The sequence below is a fragment of the Pectinophora gossypiella genome, chromosome 6, assembly GCF_024362695.1.
Source record: "Pectinophora gossypiella chromosome 6, ilPecGoss1.1, whole genome shotgun sequence".
Classification (NCBI taxonomy): Eukaryota; Metazoa; Arthropoda; class Insecta; order Lepidoptera; family Gelechiidae; genus Pectinophora; species Pectinophora gossypiella.
Genome location: NC_065409.1, coordinates 1,119,547 through 1,143,006, shown reverse-complemented (window position 1 = coordinate 1,143,006; position 23,460 = coordinate 1,119,547). Strand labels below are relative to the sequence as shown.

The window sequence follows — 23,460 nt, the reverse complement described above, 5'->3', positions numbered from 1 at the left end:
AATACTTATTGTATTGAAACACTTTTCTCCAAGAAAATCATCAAATAGGTATGCGAAATTGTAGCCTATACAACAGGGTATAGAACAGTGTTCCCGGCATTCCTGTGCATCATGCTCCAGTAACTGCTCCACAATGACTGCGTATTACTTGGCGACTGCCGCCCCAAATTGCACTGCCTCTTATGCTCTGTTTACCGCGCCCCCACTAACTTGCTTCGCTTTTTTGATGACCTGTTATTGTTTTGTTCTAAATGTAAATTCAAGTTTGCTTTTTATTTTTTGGCATTGAATTCAAGTTTTATTAACTGGATGTACTTTAAGATGCAAAAGTCCAATCAGTTTCTTGCAAAGTAATAAATTAACTGGTTGCACTTAGGACCTGGGTGGTTAAAATTGCCACATCGAAGCAACTCCTTTAAGAAAGCAATGTTGCAATTTGACATTTGCGCATATAAAAGTAAGTGCGCAATATGCAAACAAATGTCAAGTAGCAATATTGCTTTCTTTAATGATTTGCTTTGATTTGGCCATTTTACATGGCCCCTGGTTACATGTCGTTTTTGTGATAGACAAAAAAAAACACCTACAAAAACCTACATTTTATAATTATGACAACTAATGTTTCATAATTTCACCACTGTTTACAAATAATTCGCGGGGCTCAGTGACTGTACTTTTGTTCTTTGATTTTACTTTGGCTTTTTCTATCGTGTGGGTTGTGAGATGGATTACCAACCTTATCAGCCGTTGGTCCCGGTTACTACTTACGCGATGTACATACATAGTTCCATGAGTCATTTCTCAGGGGCCTTTGGCGGCTCAATTTAATATATTTATATTAAAAAATAAATCCATACACTTACAAAGTGTAGCGGGCATAGGACCAAAATAACTTGACTCATTACAAGACATGCAGCACCAAAATTATCATACTAAAGCCGTAAGTGGGACATAACATGAGAGGTCTGGGCAGTTCTCTTAGGTGCGTTTAGAAACTTACAATGGGTTTTGGGTTATTATTAATCCGTCCAAGGCCCCTAAAACTCATGTAACGACTATGTACTTACATCACGTAAGTAGTAACCGGGACCAACGTCTTAACGTGCCTTCAGAAGCACGGATCATCTTAATGTCTTATCCTAACCAAATTATATTGAGTTTTCTTTTCTGAGTAAGTACTCAATTAAAATAAAGTTCTAGAAGAATATTCTAGAATTTCGAATGTGCCATTTCTTGCTTTCACGTAAATCAAACGTGTTCCTTAATCATAAATTTTATTAAGGATCGAAAGCAGTATTAAAAAACCTATGTTAATGTAAAATTTAATGCATCCTTTTTGGCTAACATATAAGTGCTTGGGCGTTAGCTGTATGCTTATATTGTGAATTGAATTGAATAAATAAATAAATAAACAAAATCTTTAAAGAAATACGAAATTCACGCCTATATCCCACCGGGATAAACAAAGACTGCAATTCCATTTGCTTCAATCCTGACATACTTATCTTGCTTTCATTAATCGTTTCGTACACGCGCGCAGTTCAGAGTGGATACTTTAAAAAATAAATCCATTTTGTAAATTAAAATGTGTGTCAATGTTTTAATTAAGCAAGCTTGTAAAATGGTTGCGTACAAGAATATGTACTCCATATCTCCATTCTAATCCTTCATCCGCTCATTAATTTAAGAGCCACGCTCTTATCGGTGTAGCATTATCCACTCTCGTTTATCAAAGGCCAATTACTTCATTTTCTTATAAGACACGACGTTCACCTTTTTTGATCCAACTCTCTGTCTTCTTCTTTTTTCTTTAATTCCAACGTTAGTGTTCTATAAAAACCCATCACCAGGTAATTTAACTTTAAACAGACTGTGTTTTCCAAAAATACACACATACATCAAAAGAGCTTACACTTCCAAAGCGTTGCGGGCATAGGACCAAAATAACTTGACTCATCGCAAGACGTACAACACCAAAATGCTCATACTAAATCCGTAAGTGGGACAAAACATGAGGGGTCTGTGTAAACTGGGCAGTTTCCTAGGTGCGTTTAGAAACTTACAATGGGTTTTGTTGCCACCAACTTGAGTTTTGATGAATTGCTTAATTAACGATACAGGGAAATGTCTCAGATGCGTGTCTTGCGGCACCCCTTATATGTACAAAGCTATATATATATATAATATTAAAACTTCAACGAACAAACAAAGAGTACGGAACCATTACTCATTTGTTTGGAAACAGAACGCTTCCGAGTTGCAAATGAATTATAGAAACATCGGTACGTAGAAATGTAGTGTGCGGGTGTGGTGCTCCTATAGATGTAGGTTTCGAGTTATTTGTACTTATTTATTAGATAAAAGTCCGTGCATCACTACATAGTACAAAACAAAGTCGCTTTTTCTGTCCCTATATCCCTATGTACGCTTTAATCTTTAAAACTTTTCAACGGATTATGATGCGGTTTTTTTAATAGATAGAGTGATTCAAGAGGAAGGTTTATATGTATAATAACATCCATTAAATAGTGGAGAAATACTGTTATTTTTGAGGTTTATAATGTGATGTCGTAAATAATTTAATTTTTTTCCTCGCGAAGCCGGGGCGGGTCGCTAGTACCTAATAAGTTGAGAAATCTTATAACTGTTCCATATCTTTCTTTCTATCTTGCGGTATATTTCTGCCTGTCTCCCTCTCTCTTACGTTGTAGGTACAATATACATTATTGGGCACAGGCCTCCCCTCAATCCACCGGAGGGGGTATAGATCATACTCCACCACGCTGCTCCACTGCGGGTTGGTGGAGGCATTTTGACGGCCAATATCCGGGACCAACGGCTTAACATGCCCTCCGAAGCACTGAATCATCTTATTTTTTCAGGCAATCAGGTGAATCAAGCCTGTAAAGTCGTTACCAAACAAAGGACAGTCTCACAAAGTGATTTCGACAATGTTCGCATAGGGAATTGAACCTGGACTTCCAGATCGTGAGCCAACGCTCAAACAACTAGACCACAGAGACAGTATACAAGGTAAGTAATAATCTTTTCCTCACCTTTCTGTAAGATTATTCTGAAATATTGCTGCGTTGCTTTTGACTCAGAGCAAGTGAATTTTCTTTGTAGAGGTAATATCGCAAGTAATATATACAAAAGCGTGATTTGACATTAATATATTGTGATTTTCAAAAGCTCGATAATGTTTGTGACCTACTTATGACGAAATGATTATAATTAAGGGAGTCTTTCGTAAAATTAATACCCGTTCAATATGACGTGGCGAAGGATAACGGGTTATAACGTTTTAAACCCTTTTAACTCCTATATTACGCATTCATGTATGTACAAATTTACAAGTCGTTATCACGGGTGATTTATTGTCATAATGCCTATGTAAAGGGATGGATTTAGAAAAGGATTAATTCAATATCAGATTCCGTTAAGGCGTATTGGTTTTTTTGCCTCCTTACACTTGGTGGATCAGCATGTCCCGATTACTCAAACATGAAAATTTACCCGACCCAACAACCCTAGACAGAATGTCATGGCGCCGCAAAATTAGGAGAGCCGACCCCACCTAAAGTGGGATAGCGCAAGGAAGAAGAAGGTTTTTTGCCTACGTGGAAAGTCGTCCTCTTAACATGTATGTAAGCTGCGGCGACTTTACACTTTCATATATTTTTGTAGTCTACTCGCCTGAATCGTTTCATTAGACTGCGCCAGTTTACTCCGAACAAAGACTGAAGGAGTATTTACGGTGCTAAAATGTTATAAATGATATTTTCTATGTAGAAAAGGCCGTAAATATTTAGTGGGCGACTTCATATGTAACGCGGATTTTTAACAAATTGATTAGAACTCGATTTTTTACCATTGTATTTCAATATAATCAAGAACCTTAGACACCTGACTCCGCCCCTGTTCAAAGGGGAGGCATTATTGTATATTAATTACGCCGCGACCGCAAACGCCGTGAAAAACCACTTTGTTACCGAAATGTTTGCCTTAAATAACAACACATACACGTGTGCATAACAAGTAGGTAACGTTGTTATATTGTTACGTAAATTGTTTAGAAGTTGTCAGGTTGTTGGAATTGTTTTGGCAATCTCAAGTTTGGAAAGAATGATGGAACTCATTTATCTATAGATACCCTATGTCCACAAGTCAAAGTCAAAGTCAGTTGACTCCAAAATCTAGACCACAGGCGAAAGGTAGCTTGTCTGTTGGTCTTTATAGGATACACTACAAGAGTTAATTAATAATAATAATAAAACACTTTATTGCACATAAATTTACAAAACATTTACAGGATAAACTTATTCTAAGTTGGGCAAAGGCAGTTAATTCCACCCACTCCATTCCATCTACGGACAACTAGGCGTCGGCAGGCATTTCATCCTTATATTGTGGATATACCACCGCACTAAACGATTTCAGCTCGAAACCTTCACCTTTCAAATAATAATAAGTAATAAAAAACTAACTGCTTTTATACACGGTTATACCTGAGGCTCTGACCATACCATTAAGGATTCTCTCTCTCTCTACTATAAGAGCTGCGCTTTTGTCGGTGGAGTAATCGCCAATCCTCTCTTCTTCCCGCCAAAACCTTCACCTCCCGATACGACATGACCTGCACCTTCTCTTTTATTTGTTTCATAAATGTTATCCTAGGTCTACCCCTTCCTCTTTTCCCTTCAATTTTTCCTTCTATAATGGTAGATTAAGGATTACGGGCGTGAAATTATGTATGTATGTATCTTCTTTCATGATATGGTAGTTTAAACCGCAAACGTCAGCACCGAACTATGTGAAAACAGCCAACAAAGCCCATCCATAATAATCTTTTGTCATTTAATTCCCGAAAAATATTGTTAACAACGTGAGTTTGCACTTTTAGTGAAACAATAGGTTTTTGCAACGTTTTGTGAATAATTAATTCAATATTACAATGCCTTTTTGTGGCGCTTTAGTTTGTTTTGATATATTGTTACCTTTGATAAAATATTTCGAGACACCAAGCTATTGGCGATACAATCCCCTGCGATAAAAAACTAGCAATTTCGACGATTAGCTGACAAGTACGGTAGGGTTCATAATATCAATTTTAGATTCTTATAATCGTACTTACATAATATTTTTTTGTTTTATACATTGTTTTAACGCGGTAAGAACCCGTTATTATGTGCTTTAATTAGTAAGTATTTGACCATAATCTGTGCACTCTTGCCTTGAAAAAGCCATAGGTTATAGATATTTAAATCCAGATTGATTGCAGTTTATATAGTTGATAACTTATAGTTCTTTCGTCTCTTTAGGGGTTATGAACATTAAATTTCATTAATGATATTAGGCAGCTAAATTACTAAATTGTATAACAATATTTAATGTTCTCTTTTTTAAGAACGTCTAGGGCCCTATACCGAGGTTTTTCTTGCAGCTTCTTTTCCCCGGTTTTACAGGTTGTGAGAAGCTGCAGTAGTTTTAGGCGGATCAGACGTTCGTTATGTAATATTGACGATTCAAAGTGTAACTTTGCTAGCCACTGAATAAAGATAACTTGAATCTGAATTGGAATAGGTATGCTATATTTTGTTATAAAAATAAAATAAAAAAAATAAAAAGGGTTTCATTTCTGTAAATCTATAACAAACAAGTTACAGGGGCTTCCCTTAAAGTAGTCAGATGACACTTGTGATGGGAATGCCTCGCTCTTCCAACGCAACCAGTACAATTTGATTTACACTATCCCCGTTACACTAATCACACTATAGTTACACAATTAACTACATTACACACTAAATAAAACTGTGTAAAACTGTGACTTGCAATAAATGATTATGATTATGAATACACACGAGTCTACAAAGTAACAATACATACCTAGCGAGGTATTTACCTAATTCGCACGGGTCAGATGTTATGTTTGCGGCAGTACATACCTTGACTATTAGAGCATACATACTCGTACATAATACACTCCAGAACATCTGATAGGAACCACGAAGCCAGCCGAAATCCCCACAAAACAGTGAAGTCAGCCGGTTCACGACGTTTGAGTGGCATTTCGTGGCTTCCACTTACAAATCGCTCTGAGATTCAACCGATTGCTCGAACGGGCTTTGAGCGTTTCGGTGGTGTGTAAGATAGGTATACTGAGAGGGAAAATACCTTGTGTGCATGGTCTCGGGAGTAATTCTGATAAGAACATTATTAAGACATTGGTGTTTCGAATCAAATCAAATCAGATCAAATCAATTTATTTGCGAGAACACATAGAATACAAAAAAGGTGGTAAAATAATTTAAATAACAATGTTGTGATGTGTTCGGCCTGCATGCAGGCGTACAAATATACATAAGAAAATAAAAAATAAAGAAATGGTACATTGAAAGAAAATTATAGAAAATATACTTATTATTAAAAAATTACAAAATTTATTTATTTTTATGTTCAAAATATTCCTTCAAATTATAGTAACATTTGTCCATAAGCCATTTCGTTAAGTTATTCTTGAACTTGTTTCCAGTTAGTATTTTCAATTCATTTGGCAGATTATTATATAATTCAATGCACATATTTGATGCATTTCTTTTATGCATGTTGGTTGGAGTCTGTGGTTGATGTAGTACATTAGCAAAACATGACCTATTTTGTCTCTGGTGGACGTCACTGTATTTTTTAAAGTAATAAGGATACTCCCTAACAAAACAGCATGCTGCTCTGATGTAAGCACATGGGACTGGCAAGATATTTAATTGTTTGAATAAAGGCCTGCAACTTTCTCTAAATCCGACTCTACATATTGCACGTATACATCGTTTTTGTAGTTTTAGTACACTTTCAATTTCAACACTGTTTCCCCATACTAAGAGGCCATAATTCAGAACTGAGGCCACGTATCCATGGTAAGCGACGAGAGCTGAATCTTTGGAGACAGTTTGTGATAATCTCTTTAGAGCAAACACAAATCTATTCAGTTTTGCACAAATCTCCACTATATGTATTTTCCAATTGAGATGTTTATCAATATTTATGCCTAAAAATTTTGTAGTATCTACTAGATCAATTTTATTCATGCTATATTTAACTTCAACAGGTTGTGTTTTAGCTTGACACGAGTGTAGTTGGATTAATTTAGTTTTTTTAATGTTTAGTCTTAAATTATTTTTGTCCATCCATTCAGTAATATCTGAGAGTACATTATTTAAAGTTTCATCTGCCTTATTTTTATCACATTCAACAATAAGCGTCGTATCATCAGCAAAAAGGATTGTTTTATGTTTGGTACAGAGTGGCAGGTCATTTATATAAGTAATAAACAGCAGCGGTCCGAGAATACTCCCCTGGGGAACTCCCAAATTATTATTTTTTGCAAATACAGAACGATATCTAACTCTAACAATAGTATTCCTGTTTGTTTTACAGAATCTGTAGATTTCTGTGGACTGTTTTCTATTATCCAAACAACTCATCAACCAATCGTGCGCTTTACCTCTTACCCCGTAAAGCTGTAGCTTATTTAGCAGTCTTTTATGACAGACAAAATCAAAAGCTTTACTCATATCCAACAATATTGCATATGTTAGTTTATTTTTATTAATCCCTTCAATTACATTTTTAACAAATTCAAAACAAGCAAGGGTTGTAGACCTGCCCTTTCTAAATCCGTATTGATCAGTGTGTAAAACATTGTGCTTAAGAAGGAAATCGCTTAACCTGTTATGCATGGCTTTTTCGAAGATTTTTGATAAGATTGGGACTATGGTGATCGGTCTATAGTTTTCTGGGCTATCTTTAAGTCCTTGTTTAAATACTGGTTTTACTATAGATATTTTTAATTTTTCCGGAAAAACACCTTGTTGAAATGATAGGTTTATCAAATAAGTTAGAGGGCCACTAATATATTTTGCACATGATTTAAGCACTATAGAAGATATTTCATCATACCCACTACATTTACTATTTTTAAGCGACATAATGATCTTTAACGTTTCTTCATAAGTTACTGGGCAAATAAAAATTGAATTTATATTACTATTGATCAATTTGAAGTCTTGGTTTAGATAACTATTATTTGTTTTGTCAATAAAATAATTATTCAAATTATTACAAATGTCATTAGGCTCTGTATAAACTTCATCATTATAGGTGATTTTATTAATATCATTCTTTTGTGTAATGTTTACTGTTGTATTTATTATTTTCCAAGTAGCCATGCATTTGCTTTTATGATTTTGTATATATCTTTTATTATTTATTCGCTGTGATAATAACATACATTTTTTTAACATGGTTGTATAGTCCTGATACATTTTCTTATGTTTATTTTTGTCGGTGGCTGTCGATCTGTATTTATTATAAAGTGTGCGTTTGCGTTTACAAGAAAGTTTAATCCCTTTAGTCAACCATTTAAGTGTTTTGGGTCTATTTGATATTTTAATTTTAATTCTAGGAAAGCATAATTTATGAAATAACATAAGTGTTTCATGGAATTTCTCGAATGATAAATTTAGGTCACAAGAAAGGAACACATCCGAAAAGGATAATGCCGACATGCACTCTTTAAATTTAAGGAAGTTCTCCATACAGTAATCTCTTCTAAATTCAAACCAGGTTTCATGGTATGCTTTTTCTTTATTAACATTAACGTAAATTAATTGCGCTGTTTCATGATCCGATAAGTTAAGTTTTCGCGTTTCCGATTTAACTCGTTTTATATTACTGGCTATTTGGTCTATGCACGACTTGGATCTTGTCGGTTCCGTAATATGGACCTCAACGTTATAGTTGTGTAAAGTACCTATCAGTTTACGTGAAAAATCATTATTTTTTAGAATATCAATATTCCAGTCACCGCAAACAATTATTTTCTTTTGTTTATAATGATGGGTAACCTGAAACAATAATTCACTTAGTTTCTCCAGAAAAATATTTACATGGGTATTTGTATTTTTGGGGATTCTATAAATACATAATATAATAATCTTTAATCCTATAATTTCTATACCACACGATTCAAAATAAGAATTCACTCCCATTTTACTGACAAAATTTAACTCTACTATTTCTATGTTTTTATTGACCAGAATACATGTTCCTCCTCGACAATTTTGACGACAATAAGCTGCCCCTAATTTGTAATTTTTGAATTTTATATTTTTCTCAGCTCCTGATTTAACAAAAGTTTCACTGAAACAAAGTACATCAATTTGGTTCCCCTCACTGCTAAGTTCTTCAAAGGCATGTTCCAGTAAATCCAACTTGCTACAAAGACCCTGAATGTTTTGATGAAATAATAAAAATGAATTTAATGGTTTTTTGTGAGGTGTGCATTGAGTAATTGGAATCACTGAGTCACACCTAAAAAAGGACTAGCGTCATGATTGCAACGTGTTTGTTGGTTATAATAATCATTAATATCATTTATCAATTGAAACAGATCCCTAAAAACAATCCTAAGACCTTGTTTATTTAAGGAACCATTTCGTCTGAACATAGTGCTGTCATAACTTAAGTTTAGATTTGAGTCGAAAAGATAAGCATATTCATATTTATTGTTGTTTTCATGAAGCAGGCTATTAAAATTTTCGATTCTTGCATTTATCAAATCTGCATAAATTCTGCATTTGAAGATCGGCGAACATATTATGACGTTTGTGTAATCAATTTTTTGTAAGGTATCTCTCAAGCAGCCAACAAGTTCAACGTAGTCGTTTGTAGCTTTGAACTCCTCTTCTCCGATAAATAAGACACAATAATCCTTTTTAGTAAATCCTTCGAGCTTCTTCTCTATGTTTTCTATCAAGTGGGTAGTTTTAGCTCCCGGCTTTAGAAAATGGCAGAAAGAGAAATCACATGTTTGTGTTGAAATAGTGGGCGATAAAATTTCTCTATTTGTACTCAAGATACACAGTTTTGGCTTTTTATCATATGTTTGCTGTGTTTGTTTATTGTTGTGTTCTCCTACACACGAAACCTTTGTAGTGTGATCTGGAGCAGGGCCATTATATTCATTTAGTGTATCTGAGTTTTTCACAGTCAGTATTTGCTTTGGTGTGTCTAGCTGGAATTCTAATTTTGTTCTATTTAGGCCGCTATTTAAATTTCTTTGTCTACATGTGACAGGCGTACGAAGTTGTTTTGTTGGTGAGCTGCATATTTTTGTTTTAATTTTATGAGATTGAATCAATCTTTTTAACTCATTATTTTCCCTTAGTAATGTCTCTATCCGATTATCAGCTATATTCACAGCCTCCTCTAGTTTTTCCATGCGTTTCTTTAAATCGTTAACTTCTTCTTGGTAGTTAGGACCAATTTCCGGGCAACTTCTATTTAAAGTCTGCAATGATATATACTCCTCCATCTCATCATTGTCATCATCTTCTAAAGGTAAATCACTAAATGAGTTTTCTATTGGTGCGTTTACTTTAATTTTTTTCCGCAATGTTATATTTTCTGTACATTCATCATTATTGGCCATCCTATTCCGATTCCTACAGCTACTACATTTCCATATTTTCCTCCTACTTCTTGACATAGTGTCGAAAATTTTATCTGACACCGTGCTGCATTCAGGAATATGTACTTGCGTAACACAATCACTACATTTTAAGTAGCGGTAATTGTGGATGTATTTGTTACATTTAGTGCAACATAAAAGGGTATCTGCTTCCATCTTTCGGCTAACTTGATATGTCGGTAATAGCGAGGGGTTTTTTTGTAACACCTATTTTTAGCTTGCTGTCACTAAATGTAGTGTTTAAATTCTCATCGAATGTCACAAAACTAAATACAATTTATATCCGCAAAATATATATATAAAAAAGAAAAAAAAAAATAAAAAAAAAATTATAATATATAAAAAAATTTCGCAAAACAATTTTAGGATTCACTGGGATCCGATCTGGCGTCACTTCAGTTGACCGCATTCTAAGTCCATGCATTCGACCGCTAGGCTACTCGGTCGATGGAAGAAGTGGCGAAATCATCTGTTATTTTGTCCAGGTATTTGAGATTCATTTGTGGGTATGTAAACTGACGGTTAATTCGATAACCACTTTAAATTTTAGCGTCACTAATATCCGAGACAAATTATTTTTTTTTTTTTATTAGTTTAATCACTGATGTTTCACTTTCCACACTTCACTGTTTAGATTTTTCAATGCGACGATATAGTTTAAAAGCTTTTAGTAAGTCATTTAAAAAAGTAAACCAGCGAGTAGTCACAGTTTTCTTATATGTTTATTATTAGAATATTAACTTGTCTGTTCGACTGGATAACACTAATCACAAGAATTTAGACTGTCCTGAGTACGTTTTGAACTATTTGACACAAAGATTATTAGAATTTAATTAATTATGCACAAATTAAATACGGAGCTTTTGAATTTGAATGTGTACGCAACGGTGGCGCCACCTAGCCTCCCGAATCCCGGTTCAGGCTCTAAACAACCTCTTTTTCTATCGTGTGGTTTGTGAGTTGAATTACAACCTCGTCAACCCTGGTGTCAGGGTTATTATTGCGCCGCCAAAGGCCAGTGACATGGCTCATGTAACGATTACTCACTTAGTTACATCAGTCATCAGTAACCGGGACCACCGACTTAATGTGCCTTCGGAAGGACGGGTCATCTTACTTTCAGATAATCAGGTCTAAAATTCTGAGTTCGACTTTGTGAGTTTGAATTCGTGTTTGGATATTTGATATCACGTGATTCCCAGGATTTGTGCCCGGTTAATGGCAATGGGCGCACCCCCCATTACAAGGGACTTAAACATAGGTGACAAGGAGTTAAGACAATAGGCCTGAAGGTGCTATGTGACCTAACCTATATTGGGCTGGTTTTTCCTTCGCGGGTTAGAAGGTCAGACAGGCAGTGGCTTCTGTAATAAACAAAGTCAAATCTTCAGGTTAGGTAAGCGGACCCTGTGAAAAACAGGGTAATGCTAGTGAGATGATGATGAGGCCTGAAGGTGCTTAGTTGGGAGCAAAGTTCGGTTCAGGGCGTCGTCTGACTGGATTATATTTGAAAAAATGGGGTGTATGAAAGGTCCCTCCCCGAGTGGCGCACTGAAGTTTTCTCGCGCCCGGCGCACCGCCTTTCACCACGATGGCGATCCAATGTGATCGGTCCTCATCAGGACTAAACAAAAGAACCTACGTATGGGAAAAACAAAGGCCTTTTTCAGGGCCAAACAATTCGAAATCACCAGAGCCAGCTTTAATCGACTCGCAAAGAAGAAAATTCGCAACAAAATAAACGACCCTGAAAAAATCTGAATGCCACCGAAACGACAAGAAGAAGAAGCAGGTCGATGTCGATTCAGCGCTTATCTGAATGAGGGAAGCTGGGATGCCTGAACATCGCAACGGAGCCACAACGCATCGTCTGACTCGCTGTATAACTTAAACGTATTACTCAAGCGCAAACAGCGTATCCTCAACAATACGGAGCGATCCGCGGCATGAATAACATATGCATATCTATGCAAGTATGCAACGTAGACCCACTATCGCTAAATGCAGCGCCATGCATAATGTACGCGTCATCTGTGCGATGCTTCGGGCGGTACGGGTTGGGGAGGAGTGTTAGCGGGGAGTGTAGCGGAGCGATCAGCCGAGACTATTTAAAAGATGGTGACAAAATTTAGACGCAAAATACTGGGGGTGTGTAATATCTACACCCACTCTTGTAAAAGGGGACGGAAAGGGGGGGGGGGGTTGTTGCCATTAACCGGGCACCACGGATACCGTGTAATACGCGCTCGGTCTGCGATTGTTGAAGTAAAGCAACTTTCACAAAGGCCGGTCATTGGATGGGTGACCACAAAAAAATAATGTTTTCATCTCGAGCTCCTCCGTTTTGCTAGTCATATTAGAGCCTATCATAGCATCGACCTGGGATAGACGTTTAGGAGTCGCCGTCGCCGGACACGGCTTGGATGAGGATGATGATGATGATGCTTCGGAAGGCACGTGAAGCCGTTGGTCCCGGCTGCATTAGCAGTCGTTAATAACCACCAATCCGCACTGGGCCCGCGTGATGGTTTAAGGCCCGATCTCCCTATCCATCCATAGGGAAGGCCCGTGCCCCAGCAGTGGGGACGTTAATGGGCTGATGATGATGATGATGAGATAGTATACATAAATAGCCTATAGGTATACGTCCCACTGCTGGGCACAGGCCTCCCCTCAATCAACCGGAGGGGGTACTTAGAAAGAATAAGTGTAACTATTTCACAAACACAACAAGACTAAGTTCAACAAGGGTTAACTAAAAACTTGGGAGCGGTAAGCAGAAACAGTTTTAACTTGTTCTATTTAAAGTTCAAATTGAGGTGGCCTGGCGGTGACAAGCGCCGACTTGCTTGTTTTATTAAGAAAATATTAGTTTAACTTGACTTTTGAACATGAAAAAGATCAAAACTATAACATAACATCACGCTTATAAACCCGAAAGGGTAGGCAGAGATGTCTAGCACACCCACTTTTCGCCAGATATGTTTAAGTCCCATATAATAGAGAGCAACCCTATTGACATTAACTAGACACAAATCCTGGAAACTGCGTGAGTATCCAAACACACTCCAAACATGAATTCAAACTCATAATTTACGTTATGTGTTTTTCCCACGAGCTCTATACCATGTCACATTAACTTCTTTGACTAGTAGAACTGCAAGCCTTACTAAATATCAAATATGTCAATGGGACAGAGTTCTAAACCAGGTACATGATTTGCACATGCTTCTACGTTAGCACTATTAGATGTATTCTGTGGTTTGGGTGGCGACGATAAGTTGTTATCGAAATGCTTGGTTATGATTCAGGTGTCTATTATACAAAAGAGACCTTAGCAAAGTTTAAAAGGATTAACTATGAGGATAGACAACATACAACATTGACAGTGATATAATTATTATGGGTGGTATTATATTATTTGATTGATACATACATACATAAACTCACGCCCGTAATCCCAAATGGGGTGGGCAGAGCCACAAGTAATCAAAGACAACTTGCAGCCACTGTTGATACGAAGTCCTAAGATGGATATGATGAACCTTATGGTGATAAGGGATCAGCCTATCGCCCATAACATTAGTCCATCATGTTAGAGGACGCAATCCCTCTGTCGGTTTTTACGACATGCCCGGGAAGACAAGCAGCTGAACGTGTTCTATGTTTTTTATTTGCTCCCAGAACAGCATAGAAGCAACAGATAGATAGATATTATTATATAATCATCCCTAGCATTATCCCGTTTTTCACATGGTCCGCTTACCTAACCAGAAAATTTGACGGGTCCGGTTTTTTACAGAAGCGACTGCCTGTCTGAGCTTCCAACCCGCGAAGGGAAAACCAGCCCAATACAGGTTAGGTCACATAGCTCCGAAAACGCATTTCTCGGGAATGTGGGTTTCCTTACGATGTTTTTTTTCATCGCTAAGCACGTGGTAATCATTTATGATCCAAACATGAATTCGAAAACAAATTCTACAATCATTGGTTTAGGCCTGTGCTGTATTCGAACCTGCGACCTCAGAGTGAGAGGCAAGCGTTCTACCGACTGGGCTACCACATATAAATTTCACGTATTTAGGCGAAGTAAGTTGACAACTGGTTCGGGTCCAGCTGGGCACCCTCAGGTCTGTTGTCTTAAATTTTGTACCGGATGAGAGCCCTTACTCGGACAAGTAGTTAATGCCATTTGCGGCGAATCTCCCCCAGGGCGAACTCGCAAAAGATCCTCGCACTTGTAGTTTCTGAGTTTTCAGGTTGAGTGAGTCAGTGAATGAGTGAGTGAATGAAGCGTAAAGTGAACTTTTATAATAATAGATGTACATTAATACACAGTAAGCTGTTTGCATTAAAACTTTTTACGGATTATAATTTTTTGTTCACAGTTCGGTTTGTGTTCAGGATTGCGGTGTCAAAGTTCAACAATTGGGTTGTCTCGAACTTTTTTTATTAATTCTTATTTTTCAAGTTCTTAAATACAATACCTCGTTGTGTGTTATACTTTTTTACGTTTTAGAAATATGCTGTGATTTTGTAATGTCGAGTGGATAATTTCTTTATAAAAGTTATCATTATTAAATAAGTTTTTATTAGATTGCCAAGGTTTACTTCAGGACGGAAGGGGCGCGTCACAGGGACTGTAACCTGGAATCTGACAGAAGGCAGCAGTAACTGTCAGTACTATACAGAGGCGGAGGACAGGAGTCCTAGTTTGGCTTAAATATACGAGATACTATTCTGGGTGCCATCCCACTCGCGTCAGATAGAATACGGCGGAAGGCAAGAGGGAAACCACTGCCTTACTTTTCCCTAAAAAGTAACATGAATAATGCTACACCGACAAGAGCGTGGCTCTTAAATTAGTGATGATGATGAAGGCTCAGTTCTTTGCAGGTGACAGTCATTTAAATTAAGGTCCAATACTGAAAACCTAGAGGGGGTGAAGTAGATCAAGGATGGCGCTTGATATAAATTGGTGTGCGAGACAGTTACTCTTCTATACGTAGTCCTGAAAATTTGACAGGTCCGGTTTTTTATAGTTCTATACGTAGTATTAATCTATATTTTATCACACAATGCTCACAATGTCCAGAGACACAACCAACGATACATACATAAACTCACGCACCTCACAACCCACACGATAGAAGATATTTTGAATTTGGATTTGTATGTTTATGTAATATAAATTCATGTGTTTGAAACAAAGCCTCGCCACAATAGTGCGTAACCTGCATTGTGTCTGGACCGCTTCCAGTCCGCAACACAGTAAATGGTCAAGAGCCGCTGCTCGTTGATAGAGGCGAGACTACGCATCTGCAAGCGTTATCCGAAATAAATAATATCGTCTCCTGACCCACCCATACCCACACCCCACACCTCACCCACACGCAATCCTCGTTGTATATGTAATATTTACGTTCTATAATTAAGTAGATAACGTAATAAAAAAAATAAAAAATAAAAATAAAATGCATTTATTTCAGGTAGGCACCCATATTGTAAGATATAATTATGTCCCATATATTAAAATTAAAAATAATAATAATAATGAAATAAAGTTAAAAATTATTAAAATCAAACTTAAAATTAAAATCAAATAAAAAATAAAATAAAAAGTATTTCAAACACAGACACCACGATTTGAAGATGGGGCGTAAAATATTGTACCTCTAAATTCTTGGATTCTTGCAGAGAAATGAGTAAAAAAATGCCGATATCAATGTTAAGCTGAACAACATCTTTGACCCCCACGTCACCGCTATATTAGCAAAATATTATAAAAGCAAAACTAAAAGTAAACAGAGATATTATACAAGAAAAATAACTCAATAGTGAAATCTTATCCATTGATGTATATTAGGAGTCCGTACGGGTGTGCAAGGGTGAGTCAGTGTGAGTATGGGTGAGTAAGGGTGTGCCAGGGTGTGTAAGTGTGGTTACGGGTGGATAATATTGTGAAAAGGTGTGTGTATGTGTCTTTGTAACTATGTTTATGTATCCGTAACATAGTGTAACAAATATAATGTTTGACAAATATGAGGTAGCATTTACATCTCTAGCCTCTCCTTTCTGGTAGTAAGCTATAGCTAATGGTTATATCAGAAACACAGTCAGTCCATGTATGTTGGATTAAGGGTCATTGGGCACTCTGTTTATTTGACTAAGGATTAACTTTGAATTATAGCTTCATTTGGGCTGAAATGGCAATTTCGTATTTGTGTTAAATTGGGATTAGGTTTAACTTTGAAATTATTGTGTACATCGAGCGTGATTTGTATTAGGTTTAAGACGTTTTGACACTTGTGATTCTGGTATAGAGTTTCGTCTCGCAAAAGAGTTATCGTGAAGTTGTGCCCTCCGGACTCGTGGTCACACTAGGTTGTCACACCAGTATGACAAACAGGATTTTTTTTTCTTGTTTGTCACACCGCTTACAATACAACACCTTTTATCCTGACTTGTCATTATAAGTAGTGCTGTATTTATCGGCGTATAAATTAAAATTGATTTTATTTACGAAATTATACTTTATTTAACAGAAAATTATCGCTATCGACCCACTAAGGTCGATTAATTCGTTCAAACATTTTTCCTCTCAGACGACGCCTTGGGCACCCTCAGGCCTGTTGTCCGGAGGGAAGTTGTGTTACTTTCACAGCAATTCAAATTCAATTATACTTTGACATCATTTATTTAAAAGCCATGCTTTTGTGATTGTAGTATTCTCCATATAAATTTTCAGGGAAAAATAGGGCAGTAGTTTCCCTTAACAATACTTTATTGCACTAAAAAAAATAGTTACAAAAAATCTTATCTTATATATGACTTACAACGACTTCAAAGGAAAGGAGATGTGAGCGCGGGATTCTGTTTTAAAATACCAGTGTTTTTATCGTCACTTACATCAATTTATATCGTAACTATTATGAGTAAAAATGCGACACATTATGATAACTGTTTCGATACATTAAAACGGTGACGTAAAATGACGCATTCGGAGGAAATCGATTGGTTGATAAAAAAATATTATTTACTACCCAATTTGGTAGACCAGATTAAAAAAACTGTAACAAAACTACAAACTATCAAAAGATTTTGTAACCAAAGTGGCAAAATATGGTGAAAAATTTCAAGTTTAAACTGTCTAAATCGAACAGGTTCAATAAAGAAAATGCACGAACTATCTTCAAATTTCTAACACGTCAAATAGACATGGCAAATTTATATTTCGCGGCGCACAATCTATTCCAACCTCCCAAATAGCACCCAGAGGCCATCAATTTCCAAAATTGAGATGTGCCGTAGCAACGCCTACGCCGTAGCATGACTACGGCGTAGCTAAATCACGTAGCGTTTAAGTTATTGATTTCGCGAGCGCGTGCGTCTCTATTCATATGGTAATACAGGCGAGATTAAGTTACGCTAACTTTGGCGTTCTCAGTTTTGCCTATCATCGGGATAAGTAATTTGTATTAATTTTAGGAAGTATCTTGTAGTATATTTGCCAAAATATAGCAAAAATGAAACCACGCACAACAAATAAGTGCAAATAAGTGTGTTGTTGTGCGTGGTTTCATTTTTGCTTGTTTATATCTGCCCTGTGAGGTCAGTAAAGTATAATGACCTCCATGTTCCAGTGGTTGAGCGTTGGGCTCACGATCCGGAGGTCCCGGGTTCGAATCCCGGTGATGACGTTTCACGATAATCACTTTGTGATCCCTAGTTTGGTTAGGACATTACAGGATCACCTGATTGTTCAAAAAGTAAAATGATCCGTGTTTCGTAAGGCACGTTAAGCCGTTGGTCCCGGCTACTACATACTTATGTAAGTAAGTTGACGTTAAATGGGCCATGTCAGGAGCCTTTGGCGGCTCAATATAACCCTGACACCAGAAGAAGAAGAAGTAAAGTATTTTTAATATAAAGTATTTTCAATACAGGTTAGGTCACATACCTCCGAAAATTGATTTCTCGGTAAGGTGGGTTTCCTCACGATGTTTTCCTTCACCGCTACGCACGAAAAATACAAGTCAGGTAAAATATGACAAGACATATTATTATCGACAGTCGTTCAAATCAACCCAAATCACTGAGATTAACCTGAAGAGCGTCCGAAGAGCTTTTGGCTTCATTTCGTCGATATTTAATTTGCATAATAGGCTTAATCGTGATTTCGGGAATTGTCTGCGAGATTGGTGGTGTATAAAGTTGTAAATTGAGAAGTACTCTAAAAATAAAAAAAAATATATATTATTATAAAAAAGGTACTTATTTGTCTGATACACTGCGCCACAATCTGAATACTCCATCTTCTTCTTCTATCGTGTGAGTTGTGAGGTGGATTACCAACCCATCAACCTTGGTGTCAGGGTTACTATTGAAGCGCCAAAGGCACCTGACATGGTTCATGTAACGACTACTAACTTGCGTCAGTAACAGTAACCGGGACCGACGGCTTAATGTGCCTTCCGAAGCACGGATCATTTTACTTTCGGACAATCAGGTGATCAGCCCGTAATGTCCTAACCAAACTAGGGATCACAAAGTGATTTTCGTGATAGACTCTTGTCCTCCGCCTTTGAATAGTTCTGACAGTTAGTTACCTTCTGTCAGGTTCTAGGTTGCAGTTCCTTAACCTTTCAAAAATTTTGCAATTTAATAAAAACTTATTTAATAATGGTAACTTTTCAAAGCCGCGCTAGGACTCCAGTCCTCCGCGTCAGAAGGTTTGGTGAAAGCACAATAAATAGCGCTAAAGTGTTAGTAAAGTATTAGTATATGTAACATAAGTGGATGAGACAAAGATCGTGTGCTGCGAAGCGGTGAACGCAACGAGCGTAAGCGCATCCAGCGAGCGTGTCGCGACTTTACACGCGTGTAATAGCGCAGTAGCAACTTGGAATCTTTATTTATTTTTTATAATGGACAACTTACAAGCTACACTCTCCACATGCAAAGTTACAGGCAATAAATAACAAAAAGATTAAGAGCTAGGTTTGTGGTCACTAGTTTGGTTAGGACATTACAGGCTGATCACCTGATTGTCCGAAAGTAAGATGATCCGTGCTTCGGAAGCCACGTTAAGCCGATGGTCCCTCGTACTACGTACAGGTGTAAGTAAGTAGTCGTTACATGAGCCATGACATTAAAGGGTCTTTGGCGGCTTAATAGTAACCCTGACACCACCTTCAATGTCGGAGTGTCACAACATTTTGCCGAGCTGATGTCCCTTTTAAGAGGTAAATTTAATATTTTTTTCACTCCTTTATTTTATGTATCTACCTTCTTATTTCTTAAATAAATTATATTCTTTCTTTCTTTCTAAAAAGTCTTAGACGCGAGTAGAAGAAGTGAAAGTGACGTGTCAGAATCGTAGTAAAAGAATTCCGTAGTCTCTGCCTACACCATCAGGAAAAAGGCGTGATGTTTGTAAACTAAAAATGCTGCGCGTACGATTCGAATAAATCTATATGTGATGTCCGCATTAACCGCATCAGAACTTCTCACTTAGACAAGCTATTTGCGTTTAGATATATATGCCAAATACACTGCAAACCGGTTCTAACCGCTTCAAACGTAGCCGCTAGTTGCAAATCTAAACGCAACACCTTTGATGTGGCAGCGAGATTGCGAGTTACAAACGGGTTCGGGCGAACTCGTGTAATTTTTGACGTTTTCAGAATACCTTTTGTGATACGTTAGTAATAAGAAACCGGGATAGTACTGTCCGAGGCAAATCTATACTAACAATTATAATCAATCTAATAAATTAAATGAAAGAAATATTTTATTATTTTTATTTATTAAATTTTTATTAAATCTGTCTTTTTGAAAAAATAAATAAACGTCTATTTTCTTGTAAACAGTGATTTTTAAAAAAGTGTTTTTGGCGGGGTGCCGCCAAACTATAAAATAATTTAGTTGGCAGAATCTATACTCTATTAAATTATCTTACAACTGTTTGACGTTAAATGAAATAGGTATATTTATAACGTGTGATACACAGGTAACGTGCCTACATAGGTAGGCATTGATGTATATTTTAATAATATTATGTTAATATAGTAGGTGTGTGTGAACACCAGACCTTTACCAAATTATCTCACGCTTCAACTGATATTTTTAATCTTATCTTTCTTACTTTTCTTTTTTTATCTTTAAGAAACTGTCCTATTTAAAATAAGAATTACGTAACCCTTAACTGATAGTGTATCATCTTCTCACGCTCAGACCGCGATTAAGTTGAATTATGGTAAGTTGATAGGTTGATATAAGTATTTTTATCCTAAAAACAACCCTTCAGGGGATAAAATAGGGGATAAAAAGTGACGTGAGCGGCAACCGTCCGAAATCCACGCCGACAAGAAGGCGGACGAAAAGCTAGACCACAATAATAGTCACAAAAAACTAACTATATTAATTTACCCTAATATTCATTCAGCTAATAATGCTTTCAGAAATAATTAACTCACTCAACTGACAACTAACCTATAACACATTGAAGTACTTATGTTATTTGATACGTTTGCATTGAAATCAATTCCTCAAACACTTTCGCTTAAATAAATTAATGTTTAATATTCTACATATCAATCACAATTCGACATCGAGAACCGTGTTCCATTTGCATTTGAATATGGCGTGTAGTGACTCCTAGTGCAGTGCGGTGCGCGTGCGTGACTCGGTTGCCGATCTGCTCGATCGACATACATAACATGCATTCGAAAACTATTGCCTGTAATCCCACGGGTGGACAGAGCCAGAAGTAATCAAAGACAATTTACTGATACGTAATCCTAAAATAAATATGACGAAACTTATGGTAATAAGGAATGAACCTAGCGCCCATAACAATAGGCCAGTTCCCAACTAGTCAAATCAGTTACTTTTTACTAAACGTCAAAACACGAAATTACTATATAATTTGTATGAAAAAGCACACTGTGACGGCATAGAATAACATGATAAAATGTCGGACATAAAACAAAAAAAAATGTATGAATTTGGTTACATAATTTGGTCTTAAAATTAATCTTATGGCAAAGTCCCACCAAACTCTATCTATAACGTTTACGTGTTTCTATTATTTAACGTTTTCGTGTTTTTTTAACTTTAACCTGACACCAGGGTTGATGGGGTTGGTTATTCACCTCACAACTCACACGTTAGAAGATGATAGGTGAGATAAAATAATTCATCAATTACTTTTTTGGGCGTAGGTATTTAAATGAAAAACAGGACAAAACAAACAAAAAAGTACCTAAACAGTCCAAAAAATATGCAGAATTTATAACGTAGCGAAAGAAGAAGCGGTTATGGGCGACTTCCCGCCCTAAACGTATGACAACGGATATCCTTAAGAGCGTTTTTACAACGACATGTGAAGGCTTAGATTGTCACGGGTTTTTCTGCAACCTTACCGCCGGTTTTATGGGGCATTTCCGTTGCTAATAAAATATATAAGTGCGACAAGCTGGAATTAAAAACGCGTGACAAGATTTTTGTCCTCGGGTTAAAACCAGTTTCTTTTTTTCTCGTGTGAAGAGGTTTATTTCAGTTGTAACATAAAATATACTTTATCATCACCAGCCCATTAACGTCCCCACTGCTGGGGCACGGGCCTTCCCTATGGTTGGATAGGGAGATCGTGCCTTAAACCACCACGCGGGCCCAGTGCCGATTGGTGGTTATTAACGACTGCTAATGCAGCCGGGACCAACAGCTTAAAGTGCCTTCCGTAGCACGGAGGAGCTCGAGATGAAAACTTTTTTTTGTGGTCACCCATCCTATGACCGGCCTTTGCGAAAGTTGCTTAACTTTAACAATCGCTGACCGAGCGCGTTTACCGCTGCGCCACCGAGCTCCAAAATATACTTAGCTAAGTAAATAAATAATTGAGTTATTTCCTAGGTCAAAGATACATACTTACATATATAAACTACGGAAATCTACTTGTTTCGATCCTGACACACTTCTGCTACCTCCACATTCATCAAAAAAGATATAAAAAAGTACAAAGATAAATAAAGAAATTCTGATTACTAAATAAAGACAGATTTAAAAACATTTTATTTTTTTTCTATTTAACTTATTTATGAAATTTTAATAAATAAAAATTTAATAAATAACAAGTCCGACATTTTTTTATCAAGATTTTCTATGACGTCACGGTGTGCTTTTTCATGCAAAGTTCATAAGAATTTCGTGTTTTGACGTTTTAGTATAAAGTTACTAATTTGACTACTTAGAAACTAGCCTATTCAATAAACATAGCTGTCGACGAGTGGGTAGGGGTTACCTTTGGGGAAACAGACGTGAGGCGTAACTGCAAATATATTGTACCTGAATTTATACAAAATAAATATCTTATCTTATAATATTATCAACAAATTAGGAACATTTTTAATCTACTCTGAACCGGCGTGCGTGTATGAAGCGATTGATGAATGTGGAGGAAGCAAGAGAAGTGTGTCAGGATCGAAGCAAATGGAATTCTATAGTCTCTGCTTACCCCGGTGGGAAATAGGCGTGAGTTTATGAATGTATGTATGTTTACTCACCGACTGGGCTTTCTTCATTCCAAAACGAGTCGTCCAGTGTGTAATCGGCTTCTGAAACAATGAGAAAATTCACCTTTATTTTATGAGAATTAATGAATTCAAATCAGTTGCAAGTTGGACTGCGGGCTAACATAAAATCATATAAATATATACAGTATATCAAGTTGATAATTCATCACACACTATTCGAGTGATTTTCAAAATCTATTATATTATAAACATTTTGGGCTCGCTTTTCGCAGAAGCCTAAAAACAGATAAAAACAAATGTCTAGACCCAATAGAATCGTACTTAAAACCAGACACCGAATCGACAAATTTTAAGCAAGTATTCCATTTTCAATTTTACCCTACATTACAAAAATCCAAA

At 36.6% G+C, this 23,460-nt stretch overlaps 1 protein-coding gene across 1 annotated transcript in view; it reads right to left on the bottom strand.

The window, feature by feature from the left end:
* The window catches only part of LOC126367298 (disintegrin and metalloproteinase domain-containing protein 11), a 371,689-nt gene extending 348,580 nt beyond the window's left edge, over positions 1 to 23,109 (bottom strand). Inside the window, exon 1 of the mRNA XM_050010750.1 lies at positions 23,092 to 23,109. The gene's annotated coding sequence lies outside the window, so the exon portion shown is untranslated. The remainder of the gene's footprint in view (positions 1 to 23,091) is intronic.
* Positions 23,110 to 23,460: the final 351 nt, after the last annotated feature.